We start from the raw sequence: 24,749 nt of genomic DNA on the forward strand, positions 1-24,749 counted from the left end.
GGAAAAGCAGATCGTGTGAAGTGTAAAGCTTCTAAAGCTGGTATGAAACCCTGAGAGCTGGGCTTGCTAGGAAACTGAAGGAAACCTAAACAATTTTGAAATGATTGGGAATATTTGGCTTCATTTTCCCAATCAGTCGATAGAAAACATGTTTTCCATTAAGGGCTTACATTTTTGGAGACTTAAAAGGGGGGCTGTGTATTGTCAAAACAAGTTTTGTTTTTCACCAAATATCTTGGCTGCCTGGTTTGATTTTTGGTGCTGTCCCTGCAGGCAGTGTGGGGGAGCTGGTGCCAGGCTGTCACCTGGAATGCTGGAATCATGGGTGCTGTGGGGTTTGTATCTGAGTGCTTGTGCCCTGAGGAGCAGTGCCAGGCTCCAGCTGGCTGGCAGGAGTGGGAAAGCCAGGAAGGAGTGATGGGGGACACCCATCTCCTAAAAGATGCCACGTGTATCATGTCCTGCCATGCAGGAAACCTCAAATCTTCCATAAACCTAAAGAATGCCCGATTGTTTCTGTCCTGCTTTTCTGCTGGGTTTCTGGATCTTGGATGCTCTCATGGAGGAGCCAAGGTGGCACCTGCTGCTTGCTGGATGAGCCATTGGAGCAGGAAGATGTTCCCCATTCCCAGGGCTGCTCAGAGGGGATAATGTGGGTTTGGGGCTCTGCTCTCACACCACAGGCTGTGATTGGTTTCAGGGCCAGCTCAGGTGTGTTGCTACTGAATTTAGGGAGAAAACTTGTGTCAGTCCTGGTCTTCTCCCAAGAGTTCTGTCGGTAACTGTTTGGTGGTTGGCTGCCCAGCTGCTTTCCTGAGAGGCTGTTTATCAAAGCTAGTCAGCACAGCCAGTGCAGATGGACAGATCGCTTGTTCTAGTGGACGAACAAAAATGTGTTGTGTTGCAAACTTTGTAGCTGAATCATGGAAACTGTAAAATTGGGACATAATATTTCAAAATCTGATACATTTTAACCTTCTGCCTTTCCCATATTGTCCTTGTACCTAGGAAAGAATAACAGAAGTTAAATGCAGCAAACTTGGTGAATTTTGAAGACATTCTGTGTTACCTTGACCAAATGAAAGGAATAATTTGCTAGAGTTACATATATTAATGTGCACTTAAACCACAATAAATCACAGGAGGGCTAAGTGAACAGATTCTTACAGAAAGACTGGCTTGGTCAGTGTCAAGTTTGTTGTAGAGGGGATGTGGGAAGCTCAAACAGTTAAGTAGTCATAGTCAGATATTTATTGTGGTTTCTTATTAAGACATCTTTGCTGCTTTGTTTGAAGGCTTCTCTTTACCTGTCACTGGTTATGTGACATAAATCTTGTGCTGGCTGTAATTCCCACAGCACCTTCCCATCCTTTGTGCCATGACAAAGGATGTTTTACCTCAAGTGCCAAATTCTCTTGTGTCTTGATGAGCAGGGTAAGCCCCAGAACCAATCTGGGAGAGCTTTCAGGGGAAAATACCCCTACCTCCTACCTTTCATATATAGATGTACTGGCTGGCCTTGTTTAAGACTAACGAGCAGCCTCTGTTTATCCTAACAAGGTACTTGATGTGGAAACTGATAGCACTAATGGCTACCAAATAATTTGCTGTGTAGGAAAATTGTCCAATTGTGCCCACCCATCTGGTCCTCCCTGGGTGTCACAAAGAGAATGGGAGCCTTTGATTAATTCCCTAAGTGGCAGAGTGCAATGGATATTTTGCAAACTAAAAGTTTGTCTCTGAAGACAGAGATTTCTTTGTGTTTTGACCTGGGTTTTGATACTCTTTGTACCCTCCACTGCTATCAGTGCCAAATAGTTTCTTTTTTTCATTGGAGGGAGAAAGCAACTTAGAAAAACATCCTATCCTATATCAGCTACAAACCATGCATTTCTCCATGAGGACAGGGGAGGAGCAGTGTGAGGAAGCAGCACTGGCAAGTGCAAGCATTGCCTGATTTTGTTCTGCTCTCTGAAGTTTAAATCTTTCAGATATTCTGTGGTTGTTTCCAACTTCACAGTGATGAAAGCTAAAACCCCCATAATAAGGGTGAGGATGGTTGTATTCTTTTTATTCTAACAGGGTGTGTTTTAAGAAAAAACAATAGTTATTATGATACACGTGGAATAAACCACAAGTGATGAAATTTATTTCTCAGACTTGTTTTTCCATCCCTTCTCAGTGTTGCTGCTGCTGCCACTGTCCCCTTGGGTTGTCTGCAGCTAACTTCTCCTGCCATGGAGTTTTCACACCAAGAATTTTGACTTTGAAATGGCATCTTTCACTCAGAGAGGAAAAATTGAGTAGTTTTCAGTTTCAAAAAACTTTTGAATGAACACTGAGAAAGTAAATGGCAGCAGCTGGATTTTTATGGAGTGGGGAATGTCAGAACTGCCTTTCACAGGAACTGTATTGTCACACAAGAACTGGGGGGTTTCAGGAGGGATGTCCCTGTCCTTAGGTGCTTTCAGGTTCTGGTGTTAATGCCTGGGAACTGATCTGGCTGGAAAAGGGATCTATTGATTCTCTGCTCAAGATCCCCAAGTGCCTTCCAGGGTGGGAACTGGGGGCACAAGGTGACACTGAGGGTCCTGCTGGCACAGGGTGCCAGACCTTCCTCAGCATTCAATTCCCATTGATCCCCTCCCTTCTCCTACCTGTTCCATTAGAGAGCTCACAGAAGGTTTCAATGGACACCTTTTCTGAGCTGTTTTATCACAGGATGTTAAGGGGTTGCCCATGATGGGCAGGAACACCTCCCACCAGGTTGCCCAAGGCCTCATCCAGACTGGCATTGAACATTTCCAGAGCTGGGGCATCCACAACCTCCCTAAGCAACCTGTTCCAGTGTCTCATTATCCTCAAATAAAAAATTTCTTCCCAATACCTAAACTGAACTTCCCTTTTAAAAATTTGTACCCATTTTTCCTTGTCCTGTGGCTGCAGTTCATGCCAGAGTCCCTCTCCAGCTTCCCAGCAGCCCCTTCAGACACTGGAAGGTGCTGTGAGGTCTCCACACAACCTTCCCTTGCCCAGGCTATGTTAATGTTAATTATGTTAGAGTTTCCTCTCCAGTATGATTCTCTCGGTTCAGCCTTGGAGGGCTGAAGGGCCCTGCTCTCAGCCAGCTCCTCTGGGAGCCACAGAGACCCAACAGTTTTACCCCAGTGCCAGTCCTTGCTGTGCTGTTCCATTCTATAATTATGCTCAGGATTAATCACTTTCTGGTGCTTCTGGATGTCTCTGCAGTGTTTGCCACTCATTTGCTTCAGGGGTTTCACATTTGCAGAGTGTAACTGGCTTCTCTTTCTTGTTAGATTTGCCTTAAATTGCACCACAGAGAAGTTAAAATAGCAATAAAAACCACTTCCTATTAAGTGGCTATTATCTTGTCTGGCTGTGAGTTGCTTTCTTACCAAGTGTATAATGAAAACTCATTTGTTAGATCACACTTGTGAAGATACTTTAGGCGCTTTATTCCTCCTATAACAATCCTGTGATCTTAATCAACATTTGCTTTAACATTAGCTGGAAATTAACTCCTGGCAAATTTGGCCAACACCAGTGGCAACGTGAAGGTGTCTTTTTTTGGTTATGAACTTAGTTCCTTGTTTTCTGTTTACAGATACGACTGTGGTAGGGGAGCGCTTTGGGATTTCCTCCAAAGGTGACTCATGTTTGCCAGATCCACCTATAGCAAAAATAAGCCAGGCCATTACAGTGTGTGCTATTTAGGCTACTGAATATTGTATCCAGTAGTCAGTGACCTTCTTGTGGTAGCCTCTATGGCTTTTAGTTTGTGTTTATTCCCCCATTTGTCCACCGAAGAGCAACAAAACCCTCCATTCATGGTTTTGCTGCTCCCCTGTCCTCCATGGTTTTGTAACTGGGAGTGGAAATTGCCCCAGGTCGCCTTTGAGAACGCAACACTGTTATTGCTGAGAGTCCTCTGCCTCCTGGCTGGTTTCTGGAGATCTCGGGCTCCTGCTGGCAGCAGCCTGGGGAGTCCTGCTGGATAATGAGTGCTAATTTCCTAGATAGTGGCGGCTTATCTCCTCTCCAGTGAGAGTTTCGCCTTGCAAAACCTCCGCTGCAGCGCGGAGCTGGCTGTGGGTGGTAAACGGATGGTAGCTGCATTTCACAGGAGCTGTGGAGCTGATGGGATGGGTCTGAGAGGACCGGGGGAACCGCTCCCAGTCTGGAATCTGTGCCATGTGGATTCCCCAGAGAGCAGAGCGGGTCTGATCAGGGGCAGACTGTCCCCCAGCTAATTAGCACTGCCACCTCCTCTGAGAGCAGCATCTGCTGAAGCATCCACAAACAGAGGGGGCCAAAGTTCCTCTTGCCTTATCCAAAGCAAGATCTGCTTGTAGAAACTTCATCATGGGTAGCAGCATCTGCAGTTGGGCCTGGGGTGGCGGCTGTCTGTGACTCTGTGATGAACTTCACACAGCTGGAATAGAAGTTGAAAATATTTGTAACTGCAACTTTTTTTTCTTCAGCTCAAGATACCCTTTCCCATTCTTCTCTATTCTCCGGCATTTTGTTGCTGACATCTTTGTCCACCGACCTCTGGTCCTTTTTAAACACTTTGTCTGGAGCCAGGAGCAATTGCTTTGCTGTGTCTTTATCACGGATGTTTATGGAATTCCTTTTGAAATAAATGACAGGTTAAATGGAAGACAGTTGTCTCCACTTATGGATTCTGTGGGTGAAGTTAAATACTTGGATCAAAACAAAAGTGTCAGCTATGCATTTACTAGGATGAAATTGTCCTGGTTATGGTGCTTCTTTTGTTTTAAACCCCCCACCCCTAATTTACAGAGCTACTTCCTAATATTTACAGATATTATTTCCTAAAAGGAGACTGTTATCACTGCTTTAGTGCCCCCTCAGGGTTGCAGCAATAGGGTGACCTAATTGGGTTCATTCCTCCCAATTTAAATCCCTTCTGTAGAAACAGGAATAATTCCTTGGATAGGGAAACGTTTCTAGCAGGGTCCCACCTGCCCGATGGTGGTCCAGCTTCCCGGGATTGTGGTGGTGGCGTCCCGGCGAGGGAGGAGCTCTGCAGCCCCGGGATTGAGCTTCACTCCACCCTTGGAAGCTCCGGCTCCAGCCGCTGCCCTGCCCTGGCGCTGGCAGGGCCGGCTCGGTTGTATAACGTCCTGCAGGAGAGCCGGCTCCGAGACACAGCTCCGCGGCAGTGATTAATCGGGGAAACATCTAACAACCTTAAATGGCAGCAAATTTATTTTGGCAGGTGGAGACTGAGAAAGTCCCTGCTGCCACGGAGGGAGTGTTGCTCCAGAGCGCTCCCATCACATTTTGTTTGCCCTAACACTTTCTCCAGTCTCAAACTTTTACCATTGCACTGAAATATCCTTTTTACACATCCTTGTGCTGTGATTCCCACCTAGGTCAGAATGGGATGACATTTTTTCAGACTCTCACTGAACAGCAGAAGTGCCGTTGCTTCTTGCCCCACAGAATGCAGCACTTGTACCTGTGGGTGAGCGGTGAAGTGTCCCTCTGCAGTGACGTGGTGACAACCACAGCTGAGTGCTCAGGTTTGTCTTTCCAAGCCTTATGAACTGGCACTGCAAATAATCCCAGATGTCCTCTGGGAGACTGGGCAGGATGAGGTCATGTACCAGCCTGCCAGACCAAATATTTCAAGTATTCTTGTTATAGTCTTTCTGAAGGTGAATAGGTAACTGGGTTCATCTGTGAGAGTTCTTTAGGAGTGCCCTGGATTAAGATTGGTTTTAGATTTAGTGAGACAATAACCCACCTTTAAAAGATCCTTGAGAAACCAGTGATAAGGAAGAATGGAATACTCTGAAAATTTAAATAACACTCAATATGTGAATTATATTTTATTCAAAAGCTCCAAATTCTCAGCCTTTTTTTCTGTATATTTTGAATTGGAATTTAGTTTTGACTTGAGGAATAGTTTGCTGGAATTTTTCTTTTTTAATCTCCTTGCTGGCCAAAACGAGTTTTGTTGGTGTACCCATAAATTTCATGGAAGTTTGTTTATTTTACGGCGGCTCTGTTCAGGGCAGAAAGTACATACCCAAACATAAATTTTATATGCTCTAGAAAACTCTGGGCCTCTCTTTCAGATTGCAATGGCTAGGTAGGACTAAAAATGGCTGTTTCTATCATGTTGCTATTGCTTGAGATGTTCTGCACTGGCTGTGGTTATGGGAGTGTTCTTAATTCTTCAATTAATTCTCTCTGTACCAGCAGGAGTGTTATTGGCTGTTGTTTGCCTCCAACTCCGTGCTAAAGTAAAGGTATCAGCAGGCAGGAACTGCACACCGAAAACCCTGAGCTGGTGTTTGCCTTTAAAAAACTCAACAGTGCAGATTTGAGACAGTCAATCTCTGCACACAGACGAGCTGTTAGTCTGGCAGGATGTAATTCCATTTTCCTGAGTAGTTTGATTTCCTTTTGGCCTGTCTATGCTTCAGCTCGTCATTGCTCTTGTGCTGAATAGATGTTGACTCTAAGGTAGTTTTCTGAATAATTCAAGCCAAGGATATTTGTGAAAAGACTGTGATTTGCTTTTATCTATAGCAAATGCAGGCTATCAAGAGAACTTATAAATGCTAAACTTCTAGGCCCATCTGTACATAATTTTCCAAGTCACATTTTATGGCTGCACATGGTGGCTGCAGCTCCTAGTGCAGAGAACCAGCTGGCAGACTGTTGCTTGCTTTTTAATAGGGTCTGAAGGCACAACACACGTCTGACACAGCCCAGAGACTGCCATAGCTTAAGAGTTCATTCAGTTTACTTAAAATCTTAAGGCAAGTCTTATTTCAGGCATGTTGATTTCCTCAGAAAGCTTTTGTTAGTTTGGCTAGTGGCCACATTATGTAAGATATAATTATTTGGCCTTAGTGATTTCAGCAAGGGAACAGTGTAAAGCTGGCTGTGAGCTGCGTTGTGGCAGCACCATTTCAAGTGACACAGGTGAGGTGTGGCCATATAGGCTCTGGCTCCTTGGTGCCTGTATCCTATTCCTCTCCAGGTGCCTGTGACTGTCCTCAGCGCAGACAGGGAAATCAGAAAACAACCAAGAAGACCTTCTCTTTTCATGTTTTCTGAAGGGCTTTGTGGCTGCAGCTGGTAACTCCCATGCAACTTTTCTCCTCTGGACGTGCTCCAAGAGGTGCCACAGCCAGAGCTGACTCCAGAGCAGCCCCTGGGGAATGTCTTGGGTGGCTTTGCTGCCCTTTTTGTCTGGATCTGACCAGACCTGTGTTCAGAGAAAGAATCAAGCGCCCTGGTTCTGCTGACACAGTAGCTACAGCTGAGGTGTTTTAAAATCTATATTCCTGATATTGAAAAGAATTGTTAGGAACCTCCTTAAATTCCCTTTAACCAGCTACTTCATTTTCCTTGTTGTTTTTTTTTTTTCCTGTGCCCTAGATGGAGGAGGCAGTCTGGAATAATGTGTGTGGAATTGACAGGCCACGTTCTGTCACACACAGCTTTCCTTTGAGATGGCCTTTAAGCGTTCTATTAGTTGCATTTCCATTTAGGGAATCCTTGAGCTATTGGATATTATTGTGTGGGGGGAAGGCTGAGATAGAATCCGAATTTTCAGTGTTTGTTTTCTGATAGTAAATTGCCTTCTTGCATGTCATCCAAGAGTTCACACAACCAGGACTCCAAACTGGGCTGCTCTTGGAGGTGGCAGCAGCAGCAGCAGCTCTTGGGCAGAGGAGCTGTGTGGGGAAGAGCAGGGACACCCTGAGCACAGGGACGGGGGACATAGGAATGGTGCCCTGCTCACACCCTGCTCAGGCTCTGGAGGAGGCAGGTCCCTGTTGGGTCACTCTGTCCCTCTCCCTCGGACATGGAATTCTGGGACAGCAGAGCTTGGCAGGAGCTTGATTTTATCAGGAACTTTGGCCTGTGGTTGTCAGTGCAACTCTGAGTTTCACTTTAGAGTCTAATCCTGTTTTGGAAACTCGCTTCCTTTTCCTCCTCTTGTGCCATTTTATGATTTAGATGCACTGTTCTCATTATGTTTCACTACTGTGTTGAGCATAAACTGTGGTTTCCTCCGAGTTCTCCAGCATTCACATCCATAGCAGTGATCAGGGATGGTCCTGGGGCTCAGTGCTGCTCTCCCTGCAGCTCCTCTCAGACAACCCTTCTTGCTCCTGCACCTTCCTCCCTGGCTGTCCTGGCAGGATCCTGGGGGATGCTCTGGCACAAAGATCCCTCTGTCCTATCAACTAAGAACAGTCCTGCATTCCAGTTCAATACCTGTGGGAATGTTTGAAGCTTCTCAGTCCTAAGACAAAGCAAGGAATGTTACCAGCAGCACAGGAATTAAATAGCTTTGAAGTTTTTTGCTGTCTGAAGCTTTTATGACTCTGGGATGTGGCATCAGCTCTCAACTTGGGGAAGCTCAGATTAGTATTATATGGTCTAAATACTTGTCATGTATTTACTACTGTTTTATCAGGTACTGAAGGGATTAACCAAGTCAGTGACTGCTGACAGACTACCTTGGCCAAAGTGGCTGAGGGGTTGATCTTCAAAGTCACATCTGTTTACTGAAGGTACCAGTCTGACACTTGTTTTGCAGCGGAGGAAGGTGCAGGTCTTTCTGCTGTAGGGTTTTGTGGTCACAAGGAACCTGGTTTACAGCTATTTTTATTGTTTTCATTTCTTTCAGATCTACACAGGATGCTTGTGCCCTTAACATCCTGGGTTTTGCTGTGATTCTGTGAGTGCCAGCTGTGAGGGAGGCACTGCTGTAATTGCAGCTATGCCTGGGAGTGCCAGCACCTTGTGTCCTGCTGCTGTGTCAGTGTCAGACCTCTCTGTTTGGAATAGGTCCTTGTTTGGATGCCTCTCTGAATGACCTGTCAATAGCTGAAATAATACCTTGATCCCAGAGCAGTGGTGCTGCCAGAAATGCCTCTTGCCGGCCTGGCCGGCCCTGTGTCACAGCTAATAAATGAACTGTCCTGGTGCTCCAAACTGCCCTTCCGTGCCTTCAGAGGGCCCGTGGTTCCCTCTGCTGGCGTGGGTGCAAACCATGGCTTCATGATGGGAACACCAGCACAGACAGCTGCCCAAATTCTGCCTGACTGTGGCTAAAATCGTGGCCTAGCTGGACTTCTCTCTTCATTGCTGTCAGCTGTGGTGTGAAGACAGCTGTCTCTAACCATTTTCCCTTTTTTCTTTTTTTTCCCTTTAATTAAGCTTGGGTACAATGTGAGGGAGAGGCAGGAACATGAGGGGGCCGCGAACCAATTCAGGGTTCAAGAAGCAGCAATAAAAGTGCTATTATGAATGAGTAATGGCTTGTAAAGGGCTCCAATCTGCTAATGTAGGTTAGTGGGTTGATACCATTAGTTTAATAACGGTTCTTTAGTCTGGTTAGATGTTTTGACAATCCTTTCAGCTTGACTGTGAGGCGTTGTCCCTTGTGAATTTTGGATTATTTCTTGAGGTCACTTTTCCAGTTGCAGAACCTGTGTAATAACACTGAACAGCAGAGCACACTGCTGTTCTGATCAAATTGGGACAATCACAGGCTCAGTAATTGCAGTGGTGCTGATGTAATTATCACCCAACAAGCTGTAATTTGAAAATGGGCCCCACTGCTTGGCCAATGTGGTGCTTTGGAAGCTTTTAAAATACTGATCCCTTTGTTTTGTTACACGCTGCTTATATCTGATCAGCCTGTGATGAAAACCTCCCACGTGCCCTTTGCCTTGTAATTACACATTTACAAACAATCGATGCTGTGGGGGAAGTGCAGCAGGAGGCTGTGTTTAAATAAGCAGTCCTGCACTCACTGCAGTTTCTGCACGTGCCACATGCTGTGTGCTGGCTTGTGTCTCAGCAGCTGGTCAGTGTTTTATGAAGTGCTGTCCCAGCACTGGGGGGTTTTCCCTAGGAGGCTGGTGGGAGTGGGAGGAAGGATTGTCTGATACCTTTGGAGGCACAAATGTTGCACAGCCAGGGCAGTGTCACCTTGCTGCTCATACCAGAGCATCTAGGTACCTGTTCTCCCAGGTCTCTTTGGAAACAGGGTTCAAACAGGTGATCAGGAAGGACTTTAGGAGAAAAACAATTTGAACCCACTCAGTTAAACCAGGAGCATGAGTCCTGCCCTCGTTTGGAAGCAGTGATCAGTATGGGAGGAGGCAATAACTGATCAAAAAGTATCCTGGATTCCTGCAAGTCCCCGTGGTTCATGGAGGTGATAGTTTATGCTGTGTGTGTCATTACACTGGTTTGAATTGAAAGGGTGCTTCACATTCCCAGTAACACCTGGGTATCAGCATCCTCTTCTTTCATGACTTACTGAGGAAGATGAGGGGCTTAATACAAGATAGTCCAGCAGCAGTGAGTTAATGTTTAGTTGTAGTAATATCTGGTTTATTTCCTGTACATTTAATCCTCAGCTGCCCTGGAGAGGGTGATCTGGTTACAGATTAACTACGGTGCTGATAAAGATGTACATGAGCTCCATTCAGAGGCAGCTGGGTCCTGGCAGGGCACAGCAGCCCAGGTGTGGAGCTGGGAGAACGTGCCCATGCTGCTTCCTGGTGGGGAGCTGCTTCCTCAGCCTGTGGAGCTCCAGCTTGCGAGGCTGCTGAGCTGAGGGGGCTCTATGCAGGGAGCTTTTGGCCTTTTGCCACCATTTTCCCTGAGTGGGAGCCCTGGGGAAGAAGCTGCAGTGATCTGTCAGGAGGTGATCCCCACTTCTGCAGTGTGGGCACCATACAGGAGTTCTGGTGTAAAATCTCTTTATCCGGTCAGTGGAAACCTGGTCAGTGCAGTTGATGAATCAGCCCCAAAACTTCAGCTGCCTGAATGCAGGCATCCCAGGGAAGGTTTGTGGCTGCTGAGCCAGGGGCAGGGCTGGCAGCTGGGAATGCAGGGTCTCAACAGTGGTTTGGTCAACCAGCTTTGGCCTGCAGGGCTACTCAAATGTAACCTGGCCTACACAGGTACCCTGTGGGAGCAGAGTGTGGGTGTTGGAGAGCTCTGGGACTGTGAACAGAGCTCTCCAACAGATCCCTGTCCAGCACTGCTGCAGGTGCTGGGCAGCAGTGCTGGAACCTCTGCTGGGCAGGGGCTGCTGAGGACACTGGGCTTGGAGGGAAAGCAGGAGCCTCCTGCAGCTATCACAAAACTGAGGCAGCTTTTGTAAAAACAAGGTTCACGTCAGTGGTGCCAGGCGGGGGAGGTGGTGCTCCTGCAGAAAATACTGGATCCCAGTGGATGCAACCCAATTATCCAGAATGCTGAGTCATTCATTTCCAGCTGAGTAATGGGCTGTGAATGGCAGGGTCACGGATCAGCACAGAGGGTGATGAGAGGACACCAGAGGGTGATGAGAGGACACTGCACGAATTCTGTGACATCAGGCCCAGCTCAGGGAGCTGCATGAGGCGCCTGGATGCTGTAGGAGGAAATACAGTCAAAAAAGTGGAGGAAATGATGGTATGACTTCATAATGTTGAAAACAGGACCACACTCCCGGTACTAAAAGTGATTTCAGCATTTATTCCAATAAAAAGAAAGGCCCAAAGCAAGGGGGCCCGCGGGCTGAGCAGGAGCGTTCCCATCGAGGATGCTGCAGCGTCGGCTCTGGGTCTACTGAGCAGCGATGTCCCCGACATTCCAGGTGGAGCAGTTCAGTGGTTCAGATGCCCCCTTTTTATCCTGTTTTCTGTCCCTTTGGATTGGTTTCTTTTGGATCCTTCATTTGCATTAAGGTTTAAGGGGCTTGATTGGCCCATTACAGTTCTGTCCAGGCTGGCTCCTTTCGCTTGGGGGTGGTGCACTTTCCTTAGGTACATAGAGTACTGTATTTCTGACAACCACCCCTTTAAACCCCTTTTACCATAACCAAAATAACATTACATGCTTAACAACTATCAACTATTTTACAATCATTTCTAACCTATTTTTAACAATAAGATACATGCAGGTTTTGTTATAACAGGTCTGTGTCTCTGTATTTAATACAAGATAAATGAGAAGAAATGGAGATGGTTAGTGGGGTGTACAGTTACAAGTGGTTTGTGGAGGACAGTAAATCAAGTCTGAATTAATAAACTAAAAGTGGAAGCAAACTCCCAAACCTGAGCTAATGGAATTACACTATGTCTGTTATCTCCTCTTCCCCAGCCTTCCTTTTCTCCCTATTTCGGCTCCCTCCCCATATCCCCACCAAAACAGGGAAAGAGAAAGTTTTAGGCCTAACACTGGTGAAGCAGCATTGGGTGGGAGAGTGGAAATGGTGAGCTCTTCTTGCTGGCTGGGGGCACAGGTGGGTTCTTTATGTGGACAGGCTGACCCTGTGTCTTGGGGCTTCCACTCAGTGCTTGCAGAGGCCATGCAGGATTCCTCCATCCTTGGCAAGTGAGGATCTGTTGTTCTCTTCTCCAGAACCGGATGAGCCACAGCCCAGATATTTCCAGAGTCCTCTTCAAGTGGTGTTAAACTGTTTTGGATCCCTGGTCTGTCTTGCTTGAGGTTATATCAACAGATCTGGACTAAGGGAACGGTTTTTCTTGTCTCAGGTTACTGGACAGTTTTGAAGGGTTTTTGCGTGGCCCATTTCCTGGAACTGTTGGCATTTCCACTGCTGAACTGTGATTATTTTAGGACTGAGACAGACTTTTCACTCCTCAAGCAAATACCTTCAGAAGACGACTCCTACTTGCATGAGAGAGAAACAGGAGGGACAATTGGCTGCAGTTTTACCTCCTCTGACCTGGTACTTTGAAAGTGCAGATAAGATGATAGTAACTGCGCTTATCAGCATAATGACCTGTGTAGCTTATCAAAGCTGCTGATTTCTATATGTAGGAGCACTTCCTTAACTGTCAGTGCCACTCTGTACCCAGCTAAAGGCCAAAGAATGGTGTTTAAGATGAGTGTAGATATGAAGTGTCAAATTCCTTTGTTCTCCTGCTCAAAGGATAGAGATGTGAACAGGAAATAACTGAGCTTTATTTCTTTTCCTGTAAGTCTCTCTTGAATATATTTAGGAGGAAAGAGTCATTTCATAAATACATTCCACTCTCCTTTTGACAAAACCAGGATTTGTAGTAATTTTATTGGCACTGCATGAAAGTGCCGTGACTGAAACACTTGAACCCTGCCTTTATCTGCAAGTCCATCAGGTCATGTGTTGGATCCAAAGCTGTAGATGCATTTTCTGACTAGATTGTCTAAGTGACCATTTTATTCCTCAGATTCAGTCAGAAGACTGTGGGCAATAGTTTTTAGGAGGACCCTTGTGTAAATGTAAACCTTTAAAGTTAATTTTACATACAAATATCAAAAATAAAGAACCATGGAATCACAGGATGGTTTGGGCTGGAAGGGACCTTAAAGCCCATCCAGTGCCACCCCTGCTATGGCAGGGACACCTTTCACTACCCCAGGGTGCTCCGAACCCTGTCCAGCCTGGCCTTGGACACTGCCAGGGATCCAGGGATTCAGGGATCCCAGAGCTTCTCTGGGCACCCTGTGCCAGGGCCTCCCCATCCTCACAGGGAGGAAATTCCTCCTGATAGCCCATCTAAATCTAACCCTGCCCTTCTTTACCTTATGGCCATGGCTACATTAAATAAAAAGAACATGAAAATGCTATAATCCTTGAGGCTTGGGATGTGTGAGAGAGCCGTGTATCAGTGACTGTTGCATTGCATTTTATACAATATCTAAAATGCAAGTAATGAGAGTTGTGTATATTGGGGTTCAAATTCTTGCATTCCAAGTAGAATTTCTTAAGTTCGCCAAAGGCTGTTTTGGGGTCAGGGTGGATTAGCTGATGTCATAATGTGTGTGCTGATATATAATGATTGGCAGTTGTATTCCACTGTGGATTGCCCCCTAAATGTATGGATTGTGCTTTCCCACTGACACAGCAAAATATTCTGACAAACCTGAAGCACTCTATTGTTTCCAGAAGTCTTTGGAAAACTGGCAGTAGAGACATTCCTCTCATTTGCTATTGCCTGCTGGAGGCTGACCACTGACAGTGTGAGGAGCTGATAGTGACCATTCCTATGTTTATACTTATCAGTAATTCAAGAATATCTTGATTATTCCATTGACACGAGTATGGGTGAGATATCCATTCATCTTTTATGCAGCAGGGATGAGTATGAGAAAGGTAACACAAACAATTTAACTTTAAAAAAACATAGAAAATAACATAGAAAATATGTTTTCCATCTAATAGATTATTTTCTCGGTTTGTAAAAGGTGTAAAGAGGTTAACAGTTTGTGACTGCCAGACTTGTTGATGCCAAGTGTTTTTTTGTGTTTCATGCTGTTCTATGAGGGCTCAGCAGCTGATTGTTTAGGGGAGGGAAGGAAAGAGGGAGGTACCCGTGTTTGGAGGAGGATGTGTCAGCTCTGAGCTGTTACTTAAGCAATTTCTTTTAAAAAAAAATCTAAATAAAGCTGATAGCAAAATTAGTTGGAAAAGCTGTAGTGCTCCTCCTGGAGATGACAGTTGTGTGCAGCTGCCGCCTGAAGCTGCCCGCGTGTGTCGGAGCTTGGCAGGGGCTGTGTGAGAGCCCCGGGGAGGGTCGGGCGGCCCTGCCCGGAGCGGGGCCGGCTGCTGGGGCTGTGCGAGCCCTGCACACGAGCAGCAGCTTCGCTCCCCGCTGCTCCCAGTGTGCCACTGGCTCTGCCAGAGCTGAGGGTCACAGGCTAAATCAGCGCTTTCACTAAATAATTAGTGGCTAAAAATATCTTCATTAAACTTTTTGATGAACTCTGGCATTTTGATCTGATCTGATTACTCTGATCTGACTTTTGGAGACTGTCATTAACTTACTTATTACCTGGCAACCGATACATCACGGAAGTAGAAGCCTGCCTGAATCCTCGGGCTGATTCGTCCTTAAAAAAATCCTGTTTTAAATAATTTCACAGGGCTCTGAATTCCACTTGCTAGGATTAAAAATTTGATGGTATGGTCAAAGCCAGCTTGGCTTATGGCAGATAAATTGAAGATGCTTTCAGGTGATCTGCATGTTAATTCTGAGTTGTATGGTATTTGTGCTGTCTCACATTATTACTACTGGAATACTCTTTCAGCTTCTGAGTGGGAGCCGTCTTTGACAGAAAAAAATATGTCAAATGTAAGGGAAGTAAATTAACCCAATCTTTCTGGTGATAATTTAAACCAATAAACCAAGCAGCATGTAAATCAACTAATCTGTTTTACTAATCAAACGTTTTAAGTCCTTTTCCATCTTGCTAATGTTCCCCTGGGTTATCTGTGTACAGTTGCCATTTAGGAATTCACTCCTTTTCCAGTGGATGATGAATGCATAAATAGCAGTTCTGCTGCTTAGCTGCTTTTCCATTTGAAGAATGTAAAGTGAGGTACTTCAGGCCACTGTGCAAATTCATTTGCTTATCTTGCCAGTTCTGCCTGCAGTTCCATATTCACAAGAGTATTCAAAACATTCCCTGTTTTATTCCTTCTCCTTTTCCCTTTTTGAAGTTGACTTTCAATGAGAGAGAGAAAGATCCTGATACTAAATCTGCCAGCTCAGTCACACCCATGAATTTAAGTGAACCCACTGCACTTGGTTGTAGTTAAAAACCACTTTGTTTCCCACCCAAACTTTCTGTGGAATATTAGTTGCTCTTTAATTGAAAGAACAAACCTTGTGTGTTTATTTGGTCTTTTCACACTGGCATGATCTAGTCCTTTAAAAAGCCAGAGGTTTTGTCTTCCAGGGCAACTTCTGCTCCATTTTTGGGATGGGAGAGACTGAGAAATGGAGAGGAGAGATTTTGGTGCAGTTCTGTTCAGATCTCTGTTAGGGACATGAAGCTTTTCCAGTACAAAACAGCAAATACTTGACAGAAAGCCCCAGGAACAAACCTGAGCCAAATCTATATCCAAACTGGGAAGCTTTTCCTGACTAACCATACTTTCAAGGAGCACAAGGAAAAGTCCTTTCAGCCCAAGCAGTTCATGGACATATTGTTAAAACGTATTTGCTTTGTGATTTGCAAACTTAATTTTCCCCTCCACTGCTTGTAGTTCTTTGTCCACGTGCTCTGGCTGAGGCTGTTGGTGTCTGAAAGGAGTTGGTGGCAATCTGAGGGTGGCAGAAGTCGCAGCTGTCCCTCATTGTCCCCGCAGCAGACGTGGCAGCAGGCAATGTTTGACTGAGGGGCAGGATGGGCAACTGGAGGTGGAATGTCCTCATCTGCTGCTTGGAGACACAGTGGTTTGTCTGCCAGAGCCCTTGGCTGGCACTGGGAGGGCTGGGACAGCCTGTGGGCCAGACCACGGAGCTGAGTCACCAGCACGTGCTATGAAAGCCAGGGTGCCAGGAGAAGCCCAGTGTCACAGTCGGTGTCCCAGCTAGTGTCACAGCCTGATGTGTCAGCCCAGTGTCACTCACAGCCCGGTGTCACAGCCTGATGTGTCAGCCCAGTGTCACTCACAACCCGGTGTCACAGCCTGATGTGTCAGCCCAGTGTCACTCACAGCCCGGTGTCACAGCCCGATGTTCCAGCCCAGTGTCACAGCCAGGCAACACATATGCGTATGTAAGCACTGTCACTATTTGGTTTGGGATGCCATGGTGCAGATCACTGCAACAACTCCAAAGGAAGCCCTAATGATGTAGAAACATGAGTCATTTACATTTTTATTTTTGCCTGGTCTGTGTGGCCTGTATTTGTATACATAAGGCACCTAATTTTATTTTATATTTAACATTACCAGAGCACGGAGCTGTTCTTTTGGAGTGCTGGCAGATGGGGCTCTGTATTTTAATGCTGCAAGATGATTCTTAGGTTTTCTGAGCCCTGTCCCAAACAATGCTGCATTCAGGGGCTCCAGTAGCATCCACAGATCAGCACTGGCCATGAGCTTAACAAATCAGAATATTCCTTCCCAGCAAACAATGAAGCAGCTGAACATCAGCAGCTCCCAGCCAGCTGACTGCTAAAGGAGTCTCCAGGCATTTCCAATGAAAACCTCTGGAATCCTGGGACTGTACCTTGGCACTTGGGCTTGTGGAGTGAGAAGAGGTGTAGCTATCACAAGGTTCTATTAATTGAACAGTACTCCAAAGGCTCAAGGGGCAACAGGAGGAGATGGGGTGAATCTGTCCAGGGCTTCATTCAGGGCCCTTCCCACCACCCAAATCCATTCCTCCTTCTCCTGCCCACCATGGCTTGTCCCTCCCTTTCTCCATAGCTTGGTCCTTCTCACACCTGAATACCTGTCAGGGTTTCCGTTTCATCCCTTCTAAACCAGATAGTTTAAAAGCAAACGCTCCTTCCCCAGTTCAGCCAGAGTGTGGACAGAGTTGGGAATGTGTCACACTAGGTGACGCTTTGGCTTAGACAATAAAGTTGCAAGTCATCAATGCAGGGGCTGATACTGTTTCAGGCGATGTTATTTGTGAGTGGTTGTTGTTTCCTGAGTTACTGGAGAGCTGGGAGCAAGGAACAGGGGTTCAGTTATAGGGTTTGGTTTTCTGCATGTTTCTGGATCTTTCTGCTGGGTTGAAGGATTTTATAGCCCTTCCAGTATCCCTCACAAGAAGGTTATTTAGAAGCATCAGCTTGCCTGGACACCACTCAGACAAAGCCACGGCTGCAGAATTCACACCCTGCTGAACCAAGGTGAGGAAATGAGGCACAGTCTTCCTCATGGTCCAAATTTATCCATCCACAGGCAATGCCCTGATGTCTGCAATTTTTGTCCCCTGAAATGCCTGAAGGCAGCAAATCCTTTAACACAGGAGTGTACAATCCAGTGTGCAAAGCTGAATTCCCAAAACTGAAGGCTGGGATAATCATGATGTGGCAGCTTAATATGGACATGGGATTTGGAAAGAGGAGGTGAATGAAGGTGAAATGTCCTTTTTAAGTACCTGAGTGCTGTAACATCAGAATGCAAGGAACATAATAGATCATGAAGTCAGTTGTTGGTCAGTGCAGGGAAGCCAAGTCTTCTAAATACATACATAAAACAAACGCAGCCATATCCAGCAGGGCTCCCTGGTCCTTGCAGCTGCCACCAAACTGCTCTGCAGCTTTCTCTCTCCAGCCTGTGTTGGCCAGGGTCCTCCTCCATTTTCCCTTTGTATGGGCCTGTGTGATGTTCTGTTTAATATTTTCTTCCGGCTGCCTGGCAGGACGATTCTCATCTTCCCAGGTATTTATAGGTGATCACTTCCACCTTTTCCTCCTCCTCCATACTTCTGTGTCATTTAAATGAGTTCCTCTGCACGACAAACTCAGTGCTCCAGCTGGCTGGAGTGTGATGGGAGCAGAGAACCTACCTGACTGCTGAGCTTTCTTTTGCTTTTTATTGTCCCTTTAGAAGGTATGTGGTTATGTGCTTTTATCTGGCGGATTAAAAGTTGGAGATTGTGGGCAGATGGCAGCCTCTTGTTTGCTGCTATCCCAAGGCTGTTCTGCTGTTTCCTGGTTAGACCTGGGATCCCAGGATAATGCTCCCTCAGGACTGCACTCAGGGCACAGTGTGGTTACTGCACTCAGATTTTACCATGGCCCAGGCTGATTTTCACATGGAAACTGGGAGTATTTTACTGCTGCACACACAGGGAGCAAACTACTTCCCTCTACCTGTGCTGGCAGCAACTTCCTCCTGTGTGTGTTGGAAGAAACCACAAAGCATTATGTGGAGGCTTTTCAAAGAACTTCCCTTTAACTCCTTATCTATCTCAAGTCTGCTTGTGCCTTCTGCTGTGCTCCAGAGCTGGAAAAGGAGTGTGCAGGGCTCCCCTGCTGCACAGAGAGCTCGGCCGGTCTGACGCAAATAGAAATGAGAGTTCAGTGACTCCTGTGTTTAGTGGTTTGGCATTTTTTCAGAGCAAGGTTGGCGCTTTACATTTAAGGAGAGGGATTTTGATATTATTCCTGTTCCTACTTCTCCCAGTTTTAGACTTTATTCAGTGTTCATTAGAGCTGGTTTAGCATCCATCTCCCATTTTCCTTCCCCTGACCTTACCCAGTAGTTTGCAGAGCTGGTGGATGACTCAAGGGTCAGCTGGGCTGGAGCTGAATCAGCCCCATCAAATTACAGACAATTTGCTTAAGCCTTGGTTTGTTGAGGAAGATGTGGCAGTTGTCGCTCGTGGTTTGCTAATTTTATTTAGAAAAAAAGTGACATAATTACAAAGAACTCTTTTAACCTAATTTCCAAGCTGGCTGGAAGCTGTAGATGAACGGAGTATTCCTCATCCTGCCCTGTCTGCTCCCTCCATACAGGAAAGGAGTGGTGCAGAACGTGCTCCAAATGGCATTTCCTATTTTGTTCAACTGGCAGCATCTGAATACCAAGTCCATGCAGGCCAGCTGCAGGCAAAAATCTCACCTGCACCCAACATGAATTGAATTGCAGTTTTCTTGGCCCTCAGGGTGGATCAGAACCTTGTAGACATGCATATTTTGAATATTATAGACATGCATATTCATGATCAGGACAGACTTGGATAATTTTCCTGGTGCAGGGAGGTTATACTGACTGGACAGTTTTTTGGTCTGTTTTTTCCAAGAGCAGCAGGAATATTTTAGCCATAGTTCTGCCAGTGCAAATCCTGTTTATCCGAGTGCTCTTGTGAGCACTGATTCTGTGTGAGACAGTTTATGAACAATTTACTGAAAGGCTTGAAGTCCTGTTTGACAGCTGAATTTACTTTGAGATTTCCATAAAATAAAGTCTTTAAGCAGCACTGAACTCTCAGTAAAGAGACCTAGTATCACACAGAAAAGGTGCAAGTACCTGAAGCACAGAGTGAACTCTGCTTTAGGCAAGTCACTCCCCAAAGCACGAGGAGAATGGGATTGTTCCTTTGGGTGAGTGCAGGCTACTAATTCTTGCACTTACAAACCAGGTAAATATGATTGCACTGTCAGAAGCCTGCTTGCATTCCTTTCCTTCTGAACACATCCTAAAGGCCCATCCTTGGCTGTCCATGAACATCTCCTCATGAACACGGGTTTTAATTAAATGTCTCCACGTGAGTTTGCAAAGAGAACAGACTCTCAAAGCCTGCAGTCATGGACTTCTAATGTATATGACTTTTAATGTTAGTATTTAATGGAAAAAATAACTGAGGCTTGTTACCCCATTTAGGAGAGTAACCCAAACCACGTGGGATGTTTACAACAGGAAAAAGAATTGTCCCTTCTCCACATAGTAGAGGTGTGCAGCTCCTGGATTATTCTTCCCATGCACAGAGGAGGAAGAAAAAGCTCTGTGCCCATACTCAATATTTCACTTTATGCTTTGGAATTCAGAAATAAGCTGGAAATAGAGAATAGTTTGAAACCACCAGTTTTGATTATCTTAATCCTCACTGGGACTGGGTTTGCTGCTGACTAGCACAGCTGAGGGAGCTGTAGCTCTCTGGATTCTGTCCTGAATTATTTGCTTTTCTTTAACATTTCCTTTCCTTTAAGGCACTGCTGCACAGCCAAACTGAAAGGCCATCTCAGGGGGTGTCTGTGCTGTGACTGACTGAGCAGGGTCTGTCCTGGGGGACCTGTGGAGCATCAGGAAGGGCTGAGCCCAAGGAGCTTCAGGGAACACCTGCTAACAGGTATAGCTTTGGTGTACCTGTAAAGCAGAATGGGCTGCCAGTCTGTGAGCAGTGCTGAGAACAGAGCAGTTCAGGACCAGAGAAGGGCTCTTCCCAGTAGAATATCCAGAATAGCAATACTTGTGCTTCAGCTCTCCTAAAGGAACAGCAAAGCGGTGCCCTGCCCCGTTTCTCCAGCTCTGTCCCTGGGCTGTTGGACAGATGGTCATGGGGTGCCAAAGTGCGTTAGTGAGGAGCCGTTTGCCGGTGCTCAGGGCTGGCACTGCTCCCCCAAGGGCTCTTTGGCTTCTGGAGCAGAGGAGTTACATGGCAATGATTAATTAGGAATTCCCTGTCTGATGTGAGGGCTCCTGCTCGGTGAGGCGTCTCTGTGCAACGGTCCCGGTCCCGTCCTGCAGATGTTGTTTGGGAGTGTGGGTTCCAAGTCCTGCCAACTAACTTTTCTTTATTTGTACTGAGTGCATTTGAAGTTGCATCATTTCCTCGGTAAGAACAGTTTTATTTTTGACTGGAGTGTTTGTCAGGTGGAGGAAATCCTAAATGTGAGTGCTCTCTGGTGGTGATTTCTGCTTCAGTGTTCCCATTTCTGCAGTGTATTTTCCAGGAGCAACTGCATGTGAATATACCTTGTCTAGAATTAAAGATCCCTTTTTTTCCAACTCCTTTCCCTAAAAATAAAAACTACAAAACAAAGTAAAAGTGCATTTCTTGCCTTAGTGGACTTCTCTCCTAGAGAAGAATTTCTCTCCCTTAAAATTATTTATGTTCTGTGACTCACTGGTTTTTATTTTCTCATTATCAATTGATGTTTTAATGAGGTAATAAAAACTTCTCATGAAAGAGCTGATGTTCCTCCTCAAAATAACGCACATGGATTAAATACTGTGAATTGCTTTTTGGCTGCTGAGCTGCTGGAGAGAGGGGACTGAGGGGAGACTCACTGGGGCTGCAGCTCCTCCCCAGGGGGCAGCTCCCATCTCTGCTCCCTGTGACAGGGACAGGATCCAGGGAATGGCTGGAGCTGTGTCAGGGGATGGGGGATGGATCTCAGGAAAGGTTCCTCCCCCAGAGGTGCTGGCACTGCCCAGGGACTGGGCACAGCCCCGAGGCTGCCAGAGCTCCAGGAGGGTTTGGACAGCACTGCCAGGGATGCCCAGGGTGGGATTGTTGGGGTGTCTGTGCAGGGCCAGGGGTGGGACTGGATGAGCCTTGGGGATACCTTCCCACTCAGGATATTCCAGGACTCGTTCTATGACATTGATACAGAAATTATTCAAATGGAACTATTGCAGGGAAATGTTTTGTTGTAGCACAAGCTGATATGACTTCCATGAGATACAAAACAAGGTTTGACCCAGGGGTGTCGCTCCAGGAGTGGATCCTGGGGTTCCTTTTATTAAGGAGTTTTTTTTTTCTCAAGGAACTGCACTGTTATTGCTTTGAGTAACAAAATCCCAGTTCTGTGTGTTACATCTCAGCACTAAAATGCCTGTGCTGGCTGTGAAAAGCACCAAATGGATTCATGGTCTTGTTTTGTGACCTTGCCCTGCCAAGGAATCATAGGTTTAACACAGCTCAAAGCTCCCCATTTGCACTGCCCTCGTGGGTTGTTTTTTTAAGCTTTTCTGAGCTCTCCATGGGCAGGGCAAACCCGGCTCTCCCACCGGAGCCGTGCAGGAAAAGAGGCCCTGCTGTTCTTGGCCTGCTGCTGTGCTGAGCCATGCTCAGGGATGAAAAGGGGCTTTATCAGCAGCGAGGGGCGAGGAGCTGGAGCTCCTGGTGGGAACATCTGAGCACAACTCTGCAAGTTTAACTCTGGTGCTAGGAAAGAAAGAGAAATGAACTGAGATGTAAACGGGGGCGTCACTTGTTCATAAAGTCTGTATCCCCTAAGCCAGGCTGGAGAGGTGCCTGTTTGTCAAGCCTGGAGACAGATCCTTCTTTCCCCTCATCTCCATCTGCCTTTCGCTACAGAGCTGAAAATAATAATGAGCTTAAAATGCGAAGATATATACAACTCAACAGAACCCAGTAAAACCTTTTAGAACTTGGCTTGGAGGCCCAATGTGCTGTCTGAGCTGAGCTGTGGGGAAGTGGTAGGCAGGATGTGAGCCTGCTGCCTGTGCCAGCATCCCAGCTGGAACCCCTCCGGAGCAGGGGCTCTGCAGGGCCAGACCTGGAGGTTCTGCTTAGAGGCAGAGGGTGCTGGAACTGCCCAGAGTCCCCAGGGAATGGTCCTGAGGCTGCCAGAGCTCCAGGAGCCTTAGGACACAGCTCCCAGGGCTGGGATTGCTCCCAGGGCTGGGATTGTTGAGTTGTCTGGGCAGGCCAGGGGTTGGACTGGATGATCCTTGGGGGTCCCTTCCCACTCAGCACATTCCCTGATTCTATGATTCACTCAGGGATGCTGAGCTCTCATGGGAGGAAACTTAAACTGGGCTCTGGCAATGCAAGTTTACATAATTCATTACTTAAGGAAGAGGTCAGAGTATTGGGTGCTGTGATGGTGGCGTGGCACGACACTGCAGCAGGAGTGGCCTTTCTTTATTTCTCTTCAGCTAAAACGATCCCCCTCACCCTCTCTGTGGCCATGAACCCTCCAGCTGCTCCTGGGGCTTAAAACCTCATCCACAATCTGCTGGATCTTTATTTTCAGCATCAGCAGTGCCTCGAGCAGCAGTTCTGTGCTGCTGGGCAGGGACTTGGGAGAGCAGGCTCGGTGATCTCCATTGGGTAACTCACCTTTTTTGGGTGTCCATCTCCAGGAGGTGGAATGATTCTGCTCATTGTGATGTCCTTGTGGTTTCCATTACATATTGATGTCCCAGTGTGACTTGATCTCCTTAATACCAGCAGTGTTATGTGGGTTTGGTTTTTCAAGCTCTCCTCTGTGTATGCAGAGTCCCTCATGGGCTCCCAGCCTGGTATCTGATCCCTTTGCACTTCTACCTGTTCAGGATCTTCCAAAAAAATTAAAATTAGGGGTATTGGTATTGCTAATTATGTTGACTTTATCTTTTCTAAAACATTACTGTACCATTCAAACAGAATATAGCTAAAAAAATGTAAAATATCTTCACATTTTAAGCTCATTATTATTTTGGGAAATGCATATCAGGACACCTTCGGGTAAAAGTGATGTAGGAACAAGAGGATGTTTTGCAATTCTCTGTCTTCCCAGTGCAGTGTTCCAGGAGGAAGCTGGAGTGGAAGGCACCAGCACCTCTAGAAAGTGGAATGCTGGTTGCTGGATTATATTTCTTGAGTTTTATTACACCTGCTAAAAACTGATACTGCCAAGATGCTGCCGAAAATTCTCAAATGAACAATAGAAAATGTCAGGGCTGTCACCACATGGGGGTGGTAATAAATTTCAATAAAGTAATGCTGAAATTTGTGCTGGAGTCCATCAGGACTCGAGGCTCCTGGGCTCTGTGGAGGGGTTCTGGTGCCATCTAATGTCCCGACGTTTAAATACAGCTGCAGACAGGGATTGGCGCTGGAGATCCAGGGTTTGTGTGTTGATCCCTAAACCTGTTGTCCTTTCTCCTCCTGAGAAACAAATGCTGTTTATAAACTCAGCTGTTGATCTGGAATTATTCTGAGTTCTCCTCATAGGTAACTCAATAAAATGGGAGTTTGTTTGGAAACATCTTCTAACTTAAGCGTTTTTTGGTTTTTTTTTAACTAACATCAAGTTTATTTCTGTCTTGTTTGTAGAAAGAATCAAAGAACCAGGTAGGGATAGAAATGGTGTCATTTAGGGTTGTTTGCACACAGAAATTTTTCCTCTCTGGTGTAGCAGCAGTGATGATACCAAAGTGCCTTCCAGCAAAAAAGACTCATTGCTAGAGCTGAGAGGCTGCAATTCCCTCCTGGGCTTCTGTCTTTGTTTACTTTCAAGTGTGATTAGACCTCTCAGTGAGGGCTTCAGAACTTCTGCTCCTCTGGCCTGAGCTGGGCCATGAAGAACTACAGAATGTGAAAAAATAATTTGCCTGTAAATCCCCTTCATGAAGCAGATTAAATTTGCTCCTCAACTCATGTTCACTTACAGTCAGTTGTAGAAACTGTAAATTCCATATTATGTATCTGGAAGTGAAGCAGAGGTAGAAATGTCCT

The 24,749-nt window shown here is 46.1% G+C and overlaps 1 protein-coding gene across 4 annotated transcripts in view; it reads left to right on the plus strand.

Moving 5' to 3' along the window:
- The window catches only part of MYO1D (myosin ID), a 192,665-nt gene that overhangs the window by 43,933 nt on the left and 123,983 nt on the right, over positions 1-24,749 (plus strand). The gene's annotated exons all lie outside the window — the stretch shown is intronic.

The sequence above is a fragment of the Lonchura striata genome, chromosome 27 (assembly GCF_050655825.1).
Source record: "Lonchura striata isolate lonStrDom1 chromosome 27, ASM5065582v1, whole genome shotgun sequence".
NCBI lineage: Eukaryota > Metazoa > Chordata > Aves > Passeriformes > Estrildidae > Lonchura > Lonchura striata.